We start from the raw sequence: 17,437 nt of genomic DNA on the forward strand, positions 1-17,437 counted from the left end.
CCTCGACTCCATCAGTGCAGAGTCTTCTGCCTCTTGCCCGGATGCCAAGAATGGAAGAGCTTGTGGATGTCTGTCCTGGGAAGGGTTCACCACTTCTGGAATTTAGTTGCTCAGCCTTCTTTGTGGCCTTAGCTTTCCACTGAGTTTATACAACAATAATATTGCACCTTATCTAGCGTATTCTCATTGCTGGGGTGAGAGTGACATCTTGCAACTTTTTTTTTTCTTTTTTTTTTGACAGGCAGAGTGGACAGTGAGAGAGAGAGACAGAGAGAAAGGTCTTCCTTTGCCGTTGGTTCACCCTCCAGTGGCCGCCGCGGCCGGCGCACCGCGCTGATCCGATGGCAGGAGCCAGGAGCCAGGTGCTTTTCCTGGTCTCCCATGGGGTGCAGGGCCCAAGCACCTGGGCCATCCTCCACTGCACTCCCTGGCCACAGCAGAGAGCTGGCCTGGAAGAGGGGCAACCGGGACAGAATCCGGCGCCCCGACCGGGACTAGAACCCGGTGTGCCGGCACCGCTAGGCGGAGGATTAGCCTAGTGAGCCACGGCGCCGGCCCATCTTGCAACTTTTAATAAATGCAAGAGGAAGTTTAATATGACAGGTTTAAACCTCTGGATTTGTTTCTTTTGCTAATTCAACTTGACTCTCTTGCGTATAAAGTAATGAGCCTGGCTTCACTTTGCTGAAGATGTCCCTTCAGTGGGCTGATCCTAAGCCAGGAGCCAGGAGCTTCTTTGGGGTCCCCCTCATGGGTGCGGGGCCCAAGCACTTGGGCCATCTTCTACTGCTTTCCCAGGCCAAAGCAGAGAACTGGATTGGAAGCAGAACTGCTGGGACTTGAACCAGCGCCCATATGGGATGCCGGCACTGCAGGCAGTGGCTTTACCCACTACGCCACAGCGCCGGCCCCCTTATTGCTTGTTTTGAGTCCCCAGTTTTCCCCCAGAATTGAGGTGAGAGAAGAGGAGTCTGAGGTTGCACGCTTTTAAGGCACTGGGTCGATTAACAGCCAGAGAATGAATGCTGGGGAGGCCCTCAGCTGACCCCTGCACTTTGCATTCCTGCTGTTTGCCATGTTGGCTTTCAAATCCTTTCCCTGTCCCTGTTCCTTCATGGCAGCCCTTCTCCAATGCTGAGGTGTGCAAGACTCATCTGGTACCAGGGCACAGTGGGTTACACCACCACCTGTGACGCCAGCACCCGCTATGAGCCCTGGTTTGAGTGCTGTTTGGTCCAATGTGCCTGGGAAAGAAGTCGCAGAGGATGGCCCAACTGCTTGAGACCCTGCCACCCAGACGGAGCACCTGATTCCTGGCTTCCCCTGGCCCAGCCCTGGCTGTAGCAGCCATCTGGGGAGTGAACCAGCAGATGGAGAAGATCCCCTGCATTGTTTTTCCCTCTTTCTCAATCTTCTGCCTTTCAAATAAATAAAATAAATCTTAAAACAAAAACAAGGCCGGTGCCGCGGCTCACTAGGCTAATCCTCCGCCTAGCGGCGCCGGCACACCAGGTTCTAGTCCCGGTCGGGGCGCCGGATTCTGTCCCGGTTGCCCCTCTTCCAGGCCAGCTCTCTGCTGTGGCCAGGGAGTGCAGTGGAGGATGGCCGAGGTGGTTGGGCCCTGCACCCCATGGGAGACCAGGAAAAGCACCTGGCTCCTGGCTCCTGGCTTCGGATCAGCGCGGTGCGCTGGCCGCAGCGCGCCGGCCAAGGCGGCCATTGGAGGGTGAACCAACGGCAAAGGAAGACCTTTCTCTCTGTCTCTCTCTCTCTCTGTCCACTCTGCCTGTCAAAAAAAAAAAAAAAAAAAAAAAAAAAAAAGACTCATCTGGCAAACTCACTAAAATGCAGATTCTGATTCAGCTGCTGGTCTGGGGTCCACCCTGGTTTATCAGGGCTCTAGGGCCTCCCGGACCCCTACGGCAGTGGCAGAAAGGAACTCCCCCCGCCCCGCCCGCCCCGGTTGCTGGGGGAAAGGCGGCGTCCTTCCTCACAGGTGTCACTCTCTGCGGGCACGTTATGGAGATGTCCTGGAACACTGGCCTGGGAGCACTGAGTTCCAGCCTTCTAGGGAAGGACAGACCTCTACGGCGGCCACCCTGAGGCTCCTGGCTTCACAGGAAGAGAGGACGGTGCAGACGGGAAGGGGAAGTGTCTGGGGCCTCTGGCGTGCTGAGCACTTCGGAGACTGTAGGAGAGGAAGCCGTCAGGCACCCCTGTCCCCGGGGTGAGTGATTTTAAAATGACCCCACCTGGCTTGTTTGCTGTCCCTCTGGAAGCCCGTCCACACAGCACTGCCACCTGGCACATGCTGCTCTCGGGATCAGCTCTTAGAACAGAATATTTTAAAAACTTAGGTGAGGCCGGTGCCGCGGCTCACTAGGCTAATCCTCCGCCTAGCGGCGCCGGCACACCGGGTTCTAGTCCCCGTCGGGGCGCCGGATTCTGTCCCGGTTACCCCTCTTCCAGGCCAGCTCTCTGCTGTGGCCCGGGAGTGCAGTGGAGGATGGCCCAGGTGCTTGGGCCCTGCACCCCATGGGAGACCAGGAAAAGCACCTGGCTCCTGCCATCGGATCAGCGCGGTGCGCCGGCTGCAGCACGCCGGCCTTGGCGGCCATTGGAGGGTGAACCAACGGCAAAGGAAGACCTTTCTCTGTCTCTCTCTCTCACTGTCCACTCTGCCTGTCAAAAAAAAAAAAAAAAAAAAAAAAAAAAAAAAAAAAAACTTGGGTTAAGAGACAGTGTGTTAAACCACACCTGTTCGTCCCAAATGGAAGCATATATGAGTGAATAACACTATTATTCTGGGGCGGGCAGACAACCACCAAGCAGAATGTCTTCCCATGAGCGTCCTTGCAAGTACCTGATTGGACCTAACGTGGGTTTGAGAAAAGAGAAAGCATTAAGATTTCCTACAAAGGAGTCGTATTCTTTTTCATATTACTCCTTCCTTGTATTAACCCCCAAGCATTATTTCCACCCAAGGATACCATTTAGAGAAAAATATATAAATTGACTTCAGATTTACAATCCTATGCCTGCTTATCTTGATGTGTTAATATTTTTTTTTTTTTTTGACAGGCAGAGTGGACAGTGAGAGAGAGACAGAGAGAGAAAGGTCTTCCTTTGCCGTTGGTTCACCCTCCAATGGCCGCCGCTGCAGCCGGCGCACCGCGCTGATCCGATGGCAGGAGCCAGGAGCCAGGTGCTTTTCCTGGTCTCCCATGGGGTGCAGGGCCCAAGCACCTGGGCCATCCTCCACTGCACTCCCTGGCCACAGCAGAGAGCTGGCCTGGAAGAGGGGCAACCGGGACAGAATCCGGCGCCCCGACCGGGACTAGAACCCGGTGTGCCGGCGCCACAAGGTGGAGGATTAGCCTATTGAGCCACGGCGCCGGCTGATGTGTTAATATTTTTGGCTGTACTTGCTTAATTATAATTGAGTAACTTTTCTTTGGGGCTTCTGCAAATCTTGTATCTTCTATGTAGAATTTCCAGTGCAGACAATCCCCAGTTTATGATGGTTTCACAGAGGTACAATTTTCCCAGCTTCACAATGGTGCAGAACCGATATGCACCAGAACGGCAGCCCTGTGGATCGGATTCTGGATGTGCACCTTTTCCCGGGTTAGCGTTACGAGGTCTGATCGTCTCTGATGATGCTGGGAGGCCGCGGCAAACACAGCGTGCAGTCAGCCCCCTGGTGACTAGGGGCATTTGTCAACGTTCCATGCTGCACTCTGCTGAATTATCTGGTAGGTTGGGGCGGTTAAATGCATTTCAGACTCCTGATGTTTTCAATTTAAGATGCATTGATCAGGATATAACCCCATTTTAAGTCAATCTGTACTAAATGTATAAACCAACATGTTAACAGAGAAGAAAGATTTTCTCCTAAAAGTTTACTCTTGTGAAGTATTAGACCATTACAATAAATGTAAGATTCTGAACTACATAGCATATATGTTCTTCATTAAGAACAGTTAGCTTTGCCAAATACTTGAGATTAAATTCAGATTAAATTCAAATTTTTGTGACCTTAGGATTTTAATTTGTTAGGTTCATACAGGACAAGGAAATTTATTATCCATGATTTTTCTTAACCATATGCCAAAAAAATCAAATGATCAACAGATAGGGCCAACTGGCATTAGGTTACCTCAAAAAAAAAAAAAAACTGATAAGAGTGTGGAATTAAAAGATAACTTTATTTTGGTGTAAAAACTTTGAAATCCATGCACAGTTTTTTCATAATATACAATTTCTCTGAACTTCTCAAAAAAGTGTTTATTTCTTTATTTCAAAGGCAGAATGACAGAGGGAGGGCCAGTGAGATCTTCCATCTGCTGGTTCACTCCGAGGCCCACAGAGCCTTAGGGGCCAGGTCAAGGCCATGTGGGCAGCAGTGACCCATGTACTTGAGGCATCACTTGCTGCCTCCCAGCACAGCAGCGGCAAGTTGGGTCAGAAGTAGAGGTAAGACTCAATCCTGCATTCTGATATGTGAGGTGGGTGTCCCAAGTGGAGGCTTAACCTGCTGTCACAATGCCCACTCCATAAACTGCACCATTTTTGCTTAATCAAAGTGAAGTGCATTTTGTAAATTACAACTAGGAGACTAAACTAATATGCCCAGTATGCCAAGTAAGGAAACTTTCAAATTATTGTGTTTATGTCATGCACTGTAACAATGCATGTTACATGTTTTATTTACTTAATCCCTTAAAACAGCCTTGTTAGGTATTATGATTGTTACTTGCATTTTATAGATAAATTAAGGTTTAGAAAATTGTCACTTGCCCTCCAAAAAGTGACAAAATTGGAATTCTAACGCAATTCTTGACACCAAAATCCATGCTATTAACCACTGTGCTTATTAGCAAGTTAGACTTACTATTTACTACAACAAAGTTGACATTTGAGGACTTCGAAGGCAGGGGCCAGTGCTGTGGCATAGCACCTAGAGCTGCCACTTGCAATGCTAGCATCCTACAAGGGAGTGTAGGTTTGAGTCCCGGCTGCTCTGCTTCTGATCCACTTTTCTGCTAGTGTGCCTGGGAGGGCAGCCTAGGATGGTCCAAATACTTGGGCCCCTGACACCCATACAGAGTTCCTGGATCCAGGCTTTGGCTTGGCCCAGATCTGGCTGTTGTGGCCATTTGGGAAGGGAACCAGTGGAAAGATCTGTGTCTCTCCTTTTGACACTCTGCCTTTCAAATCAACCATTAAAGGGAGAAAAAGGACTTTAAAGGGAAATCCTCAAGGACATGGAAAGTGTGAACGCATGCACAGTGTGAAGAGCCCCAGGGACACATCTTCACCCAGCTTCCCATTCACCAGCTTTGGTTGACGCAACTTCCCCATCTCCGCCCCATGGTTATCATCTCACCACCTTCCATTAGCAACTGCCATTTGTCACAGCAGGAAAACATGATTGCTACATCATTAGTAACTCAGCCGGCGGTTTCCTTCAGATTTCAATGTTCATCTCACAGCCTTTCCTGTTCCTGGATCCCATATGGGACGACGCTTCATATTCGGTCACTATGCACCCTCTGCCTCTTTGATTGGTAATGGATTCTCAGTGGTGCCTTATTTTTCAAAACTTTGACAGTTTTGAGGGATACCAGCTGTTTCGTAGACTTTCATTCGATTTGTGTTTGATGCTTTTCACAGGTGAGACCAAGGTTACAGTGTTTTAGAAAGAAGAACAGGGCCGGCACCTTGGCTCAATTTGTTAATCCTCTGCCTACGGCGCCAGCATCCCATGTGGGCGGCTGCTCCTCTTCCAGTCCAGCTCTGCTGTGGCCCAGGAGGGCAGTGGAGGATGGCCCAAGTGCTTGGGCCCTGCACCCGCATGGGAGACCAGGAAGAAGCACCTGGCTCCTGGCTTTGGATCGGCGCAGCGCCGGCCGTGGCAGCCATCTGGGGAGTAAACCAACGGAAGGAAGACCTTTCTCTCTGTCTCTCTCTCTCTCTCACTGTCTATAACTCTACCTGTCAAGTAAAAAAAAAAAAAAAAGAGCAGAGATGAAGTGCCCTTCTCATCACATGGTATTAGGGAAACGCCCCAAACACAACTGGCCATGGAGTTCACCTTGCTCAGCTGGGTAACTGTTTCCCAGAGTTCACCTTGCTCACTGGGTAACACTGTTTCCCAGAGTTCACCTTGCTCAGCTGGGTAACTCTGTTTCCCAGAGTTCACCTTGCTCAGCTGGGTAACTCTGTTTCCCAGAGTTCACCTTGCTCAGCTGGGTAACACTGTTTCCCAGAGTTCACCTTGCTCACCGGGTAACTCTGTTTCCCAGAGTTCACCTTACTCACCGGGTAACTGTTTCCCAGAGTTCACCTTGCTCAGCTGGGTAACTCTGTTTCCCAGAGTTCACCTTGCTCACTGGGTAACTCTGTTTCCCAGAGTTCACCTTGCTCACCGGGTAACACTGTTTCCCAGAGTTCACCTTGCTCAGCTGGGTAACTCTGTTTCCCAGAGTTCACCTTGCTTAGCTGGGTAACACTGTTTCCCAGAGTTCACCTTGCTCAGCTGGGTAACTCTGTTTCCCAGAGTTCACCTTGCTCACCGGGTAACACTGTTTCCCAGAGTTCACCTTGCTCACCGGGTAACTGTTTCCCAGAGTTTGCCACTGTACAGATCCTTACCCTTTCCAAAATCTCAGTGCAGCCTCCACTCAATAGGGACAGTAGAATAAGTTCCATCTCCTGGTCTGGACAGCATTGAAATCACTGGAATTTTCTGTTACAAAAGATTTATTATTTATTGGAAAGGCAGAGGGACAAAGAGAGGCAGAGACAGAGACGGCAAAAGGCAGGTCTAGGCCAGGCCCAAGCCAGGAGCCAGGAACTCCATCCTGGTCTCCACCATGGGTCAATCTTCTGCAGCCTTCTCAGGAACAGCAGCAGGAAGCTCCACTTGAAGCGGAGCACCTAGAACCTGAACTGGTGCTCTGATACGTGAGGTCAGCTTCGGACGTGGCAGCCTAACCTGCCGCACCCCAACACACCCCGATCACTTGGGATTCTCTAAGAGACCCTCAGTGATTCTGAAAGTTGAGAATCACTAATCAAAGTTCATCTTGCTCATTCCATTTCTCTGACAACAAACAGTACGGAGACAGATTTCTTCCCTGGTAAGAAGGTAGTTACACCAGTACAGGCTGGTTTTTGTTTTTATATTTTCTCTGCAGGCAACTGGAGCCTTCTATTCCTTGTCTGGGCTGATGTACTCACTGGAGTGATCAGATATAAGGCTCTATCTTGTGAACGTGAAGTGATAAGCCATGGGTAAGCCAACACATCTTTTCAACTGTATCCATACTCCACTGAAGACATGATAGACATTTTTCTTTTAAATATTTATTTATTTGAAAGGCAGAGAGAGAGAGAGATCAAGATATTCCATCCACGGGTTCATTCCCCAGATGGCCACAATGGCCAGGTCAAAGCCAGGAACCCAAAACTCAGTCCAGGTCTCCTATGTGGGTGGCAGAGACCCAAGTACTTGGGCCATCTTCTGCTATTTTCCCAGGCACATTAGCAGGGAGTTGGATCGGAAGCAGAGCAGCCAGGACTCAAACTGGCACTCTGATATGGGATGCTGGCATCATACATGGCAGCTTAATGTGAACCTTTATGACAAATTTAATAATTATTTTTGAATGAACAAGTGAAGGACTGAATAAAGAAATTATTAGAATGACCATAGACCAGCAATGTAAATAATGTCAATATATTTTGCAATTATATTCTGTAGTTTCATTTCTTCTCATAAGTACTACAAAGTTGCACAAATTCTGTCACTGGAGAAAAAATTATTTGCAAGACTACATGATATTGGTAAAAATTTTTAATTCACATTTATCATGTTCAAACTGAGATTTTAAGCATATATTATTAATTTTTAGGATTAACCAGAATAACTCTATTGTGTTGAGTCATATGTACAAGGGACTACTGTACAGCAGGGAGAATGAACTGGAACCTCATGCAATAGCATAGATAAATCTCACAAATATGAATATCAGATGCCAGACACAAGGGTAGGTACTGCATATTTTTTATATCAAATGAAATTTATATCATTTATATTAAAAGTTTATATCAAATGAAATTTATCATTTATATTAAATCATTAAATTTAAATAATTTATATTTTAAAAATAGGTAAAATCCATCTCTGCTGTTCTAAGTAGACCACTGCTTATCCTTAGGAGGGCATAGGCAGAAGGTGTAGGAGAGGGCTCCCCACATGGCAGTTATTCTTTTTTTAAAATGTATTTATTTGAAAGGCAGAGTTCAAGAGAGCTTCCCTCTGCTGGTTCACTCTCCAAATGGTCGCAACAGCTGGGACGTGGCCAGGCTGAAGCCAGGAGCCTGGTACTCCACCTGGGTCTCCCACAGGGGTGCAGGGGCTCAAGCACTAGGGTCATCTTTCGCTGCTTTCCCAGGCACAGTAGCAGGAAGCTGGACCAGAAGTGGAGCAGCCAGGACTTGAACCAGAGCTCATACAGAATGTGAGCACTGCGTGTGGCATGCCACAACGCCAGCCCCAAATTTCTTTTTCTTGATTTGGATGCTCAGAAGTGTGCTCGGTTTGTGTAAACTCAAAGATTTGTGCACTTAAGACTTGTAAACTTTTCTATCACACTCTCAAAAAAAGCTTGCTTCAAGAAATTAAACTTGAAAAATCTATTTCCAGCATTTTATCAATTACCTTTGGGAGCAGATTAACTCTTACCCAATGCTTTGCACCTGAAAATGTTTAATATTTTTTAATAAAATTTAGAAATAAAGGGGAAACTAGTTTATTGCAGGAAGCCTCCAGTTTCTGATTATAAACTGCTTATCAGCTCATCTGTAATCTGATTGTTAGAAACAGTATTTTTCTATGGGTTTAGTGTCAGAACAATGGCTAGAGTGAAGGTCAACCCACAGAAATAAAAATGAGGCTGCCATACTACACATTTCCCATAAAACACAAGATATGTTATCCCTGCTACACACACACGACTGAAATAGCTTTCAAAAATGAATATAAAGAAAACAGTTGAGGTTAAATTCTACTGAAATCTATGATATTAGTAAAAAAAAAAAGTGTTGGCAAGTATGTGGAGAGACTGGAACTTTAACATATTACTAGTGCAGTATTGACTCAACCATTTTGGAAAAAACTGGCAACGCAGTGTGAAGTTGAAAATGGGCCTAACTTCTGACCCAGTTAGCTCTACTTGTGCAGTGGAGTAAGGAACACTCGTATTTATACGACTGAATGGTAAACAGCTATACTTAACGAGCTAGATAAAAATCTCATTTATCAACATGGATAGATCTCAAAAACAGCACAAAAAGACCTGTAGAATAGCAGCTTACACCGTGATACCCCTTGGGTATAACTCATGCTTTAGAGAACACACAATGGTGTGTCTATTTTAAAGAAAGGATTTATTTATTTGAAAGGCAGAGTGACAGAGACAGGAGAGACAAACATCTTCTGTCTTCTGGTTTTCTCCCCAAATGGCTGCAATGGCCTACGCTGGGCCAGGCTGAATCCAGAAGCCACAGCTCCATCCAGGTCTCCCACCTGGGTGGGAGGGCCCAAGTACTTGGGCCACCTTTTGTTGCTTTCCCAGGAGCATTAGCACGGAGCTGGATGGAAGTGGAGCAGCTGGGATTTGAACTGACACTCCCATATGAGAGGCTAGCATTGTAAGTGGTAGCTTAACCTGCGGCATACAAGGCCAGCTCCAATGGTAAGTATTTTTTACGTGCTCACACTAAGACAATTAAACATACGGATGCTCAGACATCAACTTCATGGTAGAGCTATCTTTGGAAGAGTAGGAGGACTGTGACTGGGGAAGACCACAAAAGAGAATTCAACTCTGTACTATTTCTTTAAAATCAGAATCAAATATGAATGTTAGCATCGAGTGATACAGATGTTAAGCCAGGATTCAATGGATTTGTGCATGCTCGGATGCTTTCACAGAAAAGCAGGAATTCTGAGTGAAGGAAATTGCAGGACACGAGGCTGAAAGACACAGTTAAGCTAGCGCCCCGACGTGTGCCCTGTGGGGAGCAACCCGGACTGGGCTAAGTTACTGGAATTGGGACTTGTTCTGTGCATCTGCTCTCCCACAATATGGCGCTGGGAGAGAAGTAAACAGCTTCCGCACAGCTGCCTCCAGTTCAACCAATAAACTGTAGGACTTGCTACTGATTGGAGGAGGGCAGCGTACTCGGCGTGTGGGCAGCCGAGTTAGGATTGGCGGAGGAGGACTATAAAGGAGGAGAGAGACGGCATGCACCAGGAACATCTATGGGGAACATCTAAGGGAACGCCTGTGCAGCCCCCCAGAAAGCCGGCCGGCGGTGTGCCGCTCCCCTGCGGAAGTGGGGAATGTGGCCAGGGGGAACTGCCCTTCCACGGAGGTGGAAGGGATAGTAGCCAACCCGGGAAGAACCAGCAGCAAACCCGGGGAGGGCCGAGCAGACGAAAGAACAGCGCAGGGTCCTGTGTCGTTCCTCCACGAAGAGGGGGAGCGACATAATGGTGCCGTGACTCGGATATGAAGCCTAGGCAGGGCTTAGTGTTGTTCCTCCATGAAGAGGGGGAGCGACATAATGGTGCCGTGACTCGGATAGGAAACCTAGCTCGGATAGGAAACCTAGGACGGATAGGAAACTTAGGAGGGAAGAAACGGGAAGAATTGGGAAAATACCGGAGAGAGAGACTAGTAAATAGCCTAGGGAAAAGCCGGACGAAAAGGGTGCCGGAAGAAGCTATTGAAAGCCTAGGCATAGACTTGGATACAGACTACGGGGGGAAGTTGGGAGAAATCTCTAAGGTCGAAAGCGAAAGTGAAAGCTAGAACAAACAGACTCGGATGCGGACTGTGGGGAGAGGCCAGGAGAAATGAGGGAGGAGTATTGTTGGAGGAAAGTTTGGGGAAACATACCGGGTAGAGAAAAATGTTAGGGAAATTGAAGCCGCGGGGGGCAGGCCGAGGCGGATACGAAAGCCACTTTGGGGTTCTCAAGTTAGCCCGGGAATAGGGGGCGAAAAGTTGAAACCAGAAGCTGAAACGTAAGCCAGATTGGGACCCGTCTGATTAGCCCGGGGAGCAAAGGACGGGAAGCCAAACTGTGGGGCGGAGACGTCCTGGGTTGAATTCGCCAGGCTAGCCCGGGGAACTTAGATTGAATGCTAGTGGCGGACACGTAAGCTACGCTGTGTTACTCGCGGAAGCCGCCGCGTGCAGAGAGAGCACGGGGCGTGAATAGATAGGGAACGGGGCTGGCGCGAGGCCGTGGTGCAGACGCGAAGGGCGTGGAGACCGCGGAGCGCGCGAAGCCAAGCCGCGCAAAGCCGGGAAGCTGCGCAGATGAGAGAAGTGCGGGCTGAAGCGGCTCAGAGCCGGGAAGCCGCCACCGCGGGGCGAGGCGCCAAGAAGCAGCCTCGGGGCGGAGCCTGCCGGCAGGGCGAGGCGCCGGAAAGCCGCGGGGATAAGAGAAACAGAAGTTTAGAAGTAAGATGAGAGAAATAGGAATGCTGGAAGATAGAAGTAAAATGGGAGAAATAGGAATGCCCGGAGATAGAGAAATAGAGAAATAGAAAGGCCTCCCCTCAACATGGCAATGAGAAAGCTTGGATTTGGTCTGCCTGATTAAGTGAGGCGATGAGCACCTGGGCGGCTAGCAGCTTATGCGCCACAGGTCACCGAAGACAGGCACGAATTAACATCAGTAAGGCCTCCCCACAATACCGCAATTAGAAGGCTTGGATTTGGTCTGCCTGATTAAGGCGGTAAGCACCAGCAAGCAGCTCAACCAGAGTATGAGCTGCAGGTCACCGAAGATAGGCACGAACCAACACTAATAAGTCTCCCCCACAATACGGCAATGAGAAAGCTTGGATTCGGTCTGCCTGATTAGTAAGGCGGTAAGCGCCAGCAGGCGGCTCGACCAAAGTATGAGCCGCAGGTCACCGAACACAGGCACGCATCAGCGCCTAAAAAACCTCCTCACAACATGGCGAAGAGAGGACCCGGATTCGGTTTGCCTGATTGATAGGACTTGTAAGAACCTGTGGCAACTCTAGCAAGCAGAGCAGAGTGTGTGCCGCGGGACACCGAAGACAGGCGCGTATCAACGCCAAAAAATAAAAAGAAAGGGGGATCTGTGGGGAGCAACCCAGACTGGGCTGAGTTACTGGAATTGGGACTTGTTCTGTGCATCTGCTCTCCCACAATATGGCGCTGGGAGAGAAGTAAACAGCTTCCGCACAGCTGCCTCCAGTTCAACCAATAAACTGTAGGACTTGCTACCGATTGGAGGAGGGCAGCGTACTCGGCGTGTGGGCAGCCGAGTTAGGATTGGCGGAGGAGGACTATAAAGGAGGAGAGAGACGGCATGCACCAGGAACATCTATGGGGAACATCTAAGGGAACGCCTGTGCAGCCCCCCAGAAAGCCGGCCGGCGGTGTGCCGCTCCCCTGCGGAAGTGGGGAATGTGGCCAGGGGGAACTGCCCTTCCACGGAGGTGGAAGGGATAGTAGCCAACCCGGGAAGAACCAGCAGCAAACCCGGGGAGGGCCGAGCAGACGAAAGAACAGCGCAGGGTCCTGTGTCGTTCCTCCACGAAGAGGGGGAGCGACAGTGCCCCATAGGACTGGGAGGGTTTCCAGGACTGGCTGCTCTCTACCAGTGCATACGAGACTGAAAGAACAAAACAATAAAACAGCTTAGGGAGAAGGCACCTGTACTCCTGCTAAATGCGAGCTATTCCCTCTGTTGTGCAGCAGAGTTTAGCTACTCAAATGTGACCTGCCGAACACCAGCACTGCCATCACCCGGAAGTTCCCTGGAAACGCAGAATCCCAGGTCCTGGCCCAGACTGACTCAAGCAGACGCTGCACTTTAACAAGATTCCCGGGAGATCTGTATGCACACTAAAGTTAAGAGGAGAAACCCTCCCAGCATATCTGCCTTAATAACTTTATGCTGGGAAAATTTCAGAACCGCTTTTGGATCAACTGCCTAGTGTAACTGTAAAGGTTTTAAAAATTCATAGAGAACTTCCTTTTAGACATGGTTGTTTCTACTAAAACTTCTAAGATGCATTCATTGTAAATTACAACTTCAAATACTAGGAGTCTTTTTTTTTTTTTTTTTTTTAATTTATTTGAAAGGCAGAGTTACAGAGAGAAGAAGAGACAGATCTGCCATCTACTGGTTTACTCCCTAAATGGCTGCAATGGCTGACAACAGGCCAAGCTGAAGCCAGGAGCCTACAGTTTCTTCCGGGTCTCCCATGTGGGTGTAGGGGCCCGAGGACTTGGACATCTTCCCCTGCTTTCATTAGCAGGGAGCTGGATTGGAGGTTGAGCAGCCAGGACTCGAACCTGCATACATATGGGATGCCGGTGCTGCAGGTGGTGGCTTTACCTGCTATGCCACAGCACCGGCCCCAGGATTCATTCTTTTTAGTAAGACTAACTCTTCTGTTCTGTGTTCTATGGAAGTTCAAAACCTTCATCAAGATTTCTGTGAATTCTTCTTGTCACTAAGTTAGTTTGTTTCACACATCACTCACAGTCCTGCCTCTGCTCTCCCTGTTAGTTTGAGTGTGAAACTCAACTTCCCTCCTTAATTTAACAAAATGTAAGTCACACACATCCAGCCAAAGACCTTGTGTAGGTACAGATGTTAGTGAGCATTTAGGGGAGACACAGAAGTGACTGAGAGCTATGGAACAATGCTGAATTTCAGACATCCCAATCACAAAGACCCTGCTTGGGAAACCATACTTGGACACAGCATAACTGTTATACTAAAATAATTACACATGGTAAGCAGGAAATAAACAAATGACCAAATATTTTAGCACTGAACTCATGGTTTAAAAAAAAAAAAAACCAACCCATTAAGAGTGCTGCCATTGCCCTCCTCAGTCTTACCAAAGGATGCAACCAGGCCAGCAATCGTTCTCAAACAAGATGCTGCACTACTTGGAGCATCTGCTGTCTAATTAGTGGGTTTTAACGAACGCTGGTTCCTTGCTGGGGAGGCTCAGCACTTCCTTGGCAGTAAAAGGAAACAGCTGTGCTGGTAGCTTAGCCTCCTGGAAGCCAAACAAAATTCCCAAACAAAACCTCCTACCCAAAGTCTCTTGTGCACATACTGGGCCTGGGCCTGGGTTCTCAGCTGACTACACATTAAGGACACCATTTTTAACAGGGAAGGCCTAGAAGTGTTGATGCTTTGTCCTGTTCCAGGACAATTAAACTGGGGGAGCTGGGGCTGAGGCGAGGCATCAACATTGCTTTAAAAAGCTCCGCCATCAATATAACATGCCTAAGAAATCAGAAGAAAAATTCCCCTCTGACGTGGAAGTCCTGTTTCCTGTACACTAAAGATCATGAAAAATTAAGTGAAAACAGCAGAAGTGTTGGAATAGCATGATCGAATTGAGATGGGGAAGTAGGAATGTTTAAAGTCTTAGAAAAATTTGAAGATTGTCACCAACATTTAAAAAAAAAAAGTTTATCTGAAAGACAGAACAACGGGGTGGGGGTGGCGTCTGAGGGTGGGGCAGGGAGAGATCTTTCACCTGCTGGTTCACTCCCCAAGTGCACCCAACAGCCAGGTCTGGGCCAAGCCAAAACGAGGAGCCAGGAACTCCATCTGGGTCTGCCACGTGGCCAGAGGCCTAAGGACTTGGGCATCTTCCACTGTCTTCCCAGGTATTTGCGGGAAACTGGATTGAAGTGGAACAGCTGGGACTCAAACTGGTGCTCTGATACGGGATGCCAGTGTCACAGGCAGCAGCCTAACCTGCTGTGCCGCATGCTGGCTCCGTGGCAGGTCTTAGTTCTGCTTTGATATGTGCTGAGGTTTCATGTGCAACACAAAACAGAGTAAGGGTATTACTTACCAGCTTCTAGGAAAAGCACAATTATGTAAAATTACCTCTGTTTCAGGCAATGTTAACAGGAACAAAACCATTAATAACTTTGATTACTAACTAATTGTTTTTCTTTTTATTTGAAAGGCAGAGACAGAGACAGAGACAGAGAGATCTTTTCATTTGCTGGTTCATTCCGCAAATGCCCATAATACCCAGGGCTGGCCGGGCCAGGCCAAAGCCAGGACCCAGGTACTTAGGCATCCCTGCTGCCTCGCAGAGCACATACGAGCAGGAAGCTAGATCAAAAGTGGAGCTGGGGGGCTGGTGCTGCGGTGTAGTAGGCTAAGCCTCTGCTTGTGGTGCTGCCATCCCATGTGGGAGCAGGTTCCTGTCCTGGCTCCACTTCTGACCCAGCTCTCTGCTATGGTCTGGGAAAACAGTGGAAGATGGCCCAAGTCCTTGGGCTTCTGCACCCACGTGGGAGATCCAGAAGAAGCCCCTGGCTCCTGATTTCAGATCGGCTCAGCTCTGGCTTTATAGCCATTTGAGGAGTGTACAAGCATCTGGATGGAAGACCTTTCTGTCGCTCCCTCTCTCTGTAACTCTACTTCACAAAAAATAAATAAAATCTTAAAAAGAAAAAAAAGTGGAGGCCGGCACTGTGGTGCAGTGGGTTAACACCCTGGCCTGAAGCACCAGCATCCCATATGGGCGCTGGTTCTAGTCCCCGCTGCTCCTCTTCCGATCCAGCTCTCTGCTGTGGCCTGGAATAGCAGAAGATGGCCCAAGTCCTTGGGCTCCTTCACCCATGCAGGAGAGGAAGAAGCTCCTGGCTCCTGGCTTTGGATCGGCGTATCTCCGGCCATTGCGGCCATCTGGGGAGTGAACCAGTGGATGGAAGACCTCTCCCTCTCTCCCTCTCTCTGTAACTCTTTCAAAAAAATAAAATAAATCTTAAAAAAAAAAAAAAAGTGGAACTGGGATTGAACCCAGGGGTTCTGATATGGGATGTGGATATCCCACATGGCACCTTAAACATTGTGTCAAATACCCATGGTCTCCACACTTTTTTTTTTTTTTTAAGATTTATTTATTTTAAAGTCAGAGTTATACAGAGAGAGGTCTTCCATTTGCTGGTTCACTCCCCAATTGGCCTCAATGGGCGGAGCTGCGCCCATCCAAAGCCAGGAGCCAGGAGCTTCTCCCAGGTCTCCCACGTGGGTGCAGGGGTCCAAGGACTTGGGCTATCTCCCACTGCTCTCTCAGGCCACAGCAGAGAGATGAATCAGAAGTGGAGCAGCCGGGTCTTAAACCAGCGCCCATATGGGACGCTTCAGGCCAGGGCGTTAACCCACTGTGCCACAGCACCAGCCCCTCCAGTTTTTTTTAATATTTACTTTTTATTATTTATTTGAAAGAAAGAGTTACAGAGAGGCAGAAGCAGAGAGAAGTCTTTCATCTGCTGGTTCACACCCCAAATGTCCACAAGGATAGAAAACTGGGCCAATACAAAGCCAGGAGCCAGGAGCTTCTTCCAGATCTCTACGTGGGTGCAGGGGCCCAAGTTGAGCCATCTTCTGCTATTTCTCAAGACCACAGCAGAGAGCTGGATCCGAAGAACAGCTGGGACTTGAACTGGTGCCCATATAGGATGACAGCACTGCAGGAGGCGGCTCCACCCACTACACCACAGCGCCAGCCCCCAGAACTAACATTTTTTATCTGACTCCAAAACCCTTACTTTTACCAACAAACCAGCCTGCCAAATTAACAACAGTAATCTCCACTCCACACCCCTCTTGCCCTGGAATACTGGGTGAAAGTTGTATAATTATCTGATGAGAACAAATGATGTACGAATACAGGCCATCCTGACTGCTCTCAGACTCTACGACTTCTAGAGGAAATAACAAATGACCAAACCCAAATTTAATTTTAGAATGACTGAGACATAGGTTTGGAAGACCTGTGCGAAAGCTCCAGTCACCCAGCAAGGGAGAACATTCTCCAGCTCGGCCTGGTCTACCATTTCAGAGCAATGTGGCCATGTGCAGAGAGCAACTAAAGTGAGGCTGAAGCCAAAAACATTCACCTGAAATGTTATTCAACACTGTTCTAGAAATTCCAGGAGGTAAGACAAAAGTAAGTCATGAAAATGAAGAAAAGCTAAAATAAAATCACCCTTATTTATAAATAATGTGGGGCTGGCGCTGCAGCGTAGTAAGTAAAGCCACTGCCTTCAATGCTGGCGTCCCATGTAGGTGCCAGTTCGAGTCCCGGCTGCTCCACTTCCAATCCAGCTCTCTGCTATGGCCTGGAGAAGCAGTAGAAGATGGCCCAAGTCCTTGGACCCCTACACCCTCATGGGAAGACCCAGAAGAAGCTCCTGGCTTCAGACTGGTGAGGCTCCGGCCGTTGCGGCCAACTGGGGAATGAATCAGAGGATGGAAGACCTCCCTCTCTCTGCATAACTGACTTTCAAATAAATAAATAAATCTTTTTTTAAAAAAAGTA

At 48.4% G+C, this 17,437-nt stretch overlaps 1 long non-coding RNA gene across 1 annotated transcript; it reads left to right on the top strand.

Moving 5' to 3' along the window:
* The first annotated feature begins 6,127 nt into the window (after positions 1–6,127).
* On the top strand, positions 6,128–14,396 carry LOC127493116 (uncharacterized). Its single transcript, XR_011388438.1, has 3 exons — positions 6,128–7,299; positions 7,920–9,764; positions 12,816–14,396. It is a non-coding gene; the product is annotated as an uncharacterized lncRNA (long non-coding RNA).
* The last annotated feature ends 3,041 nt before the right edge of the window (positions 14,397–17,437 follow it).

Source organism: Oryctolagus cuniculus, chromosome 5 (genome assembly GCF_964237555.1).
Source record: "Oryctolagus cuniculus chromosome 5, mOryCun1.1, whole genome shotgun sequence".
NCBI classification, from domain to species: domain Eukaryota; kingdom Metazoa; phylum Chordata; class Mammalia; order Lagomorpha; family Leporidae; genus Oryctolagus; species Oryctolagus cuniculus.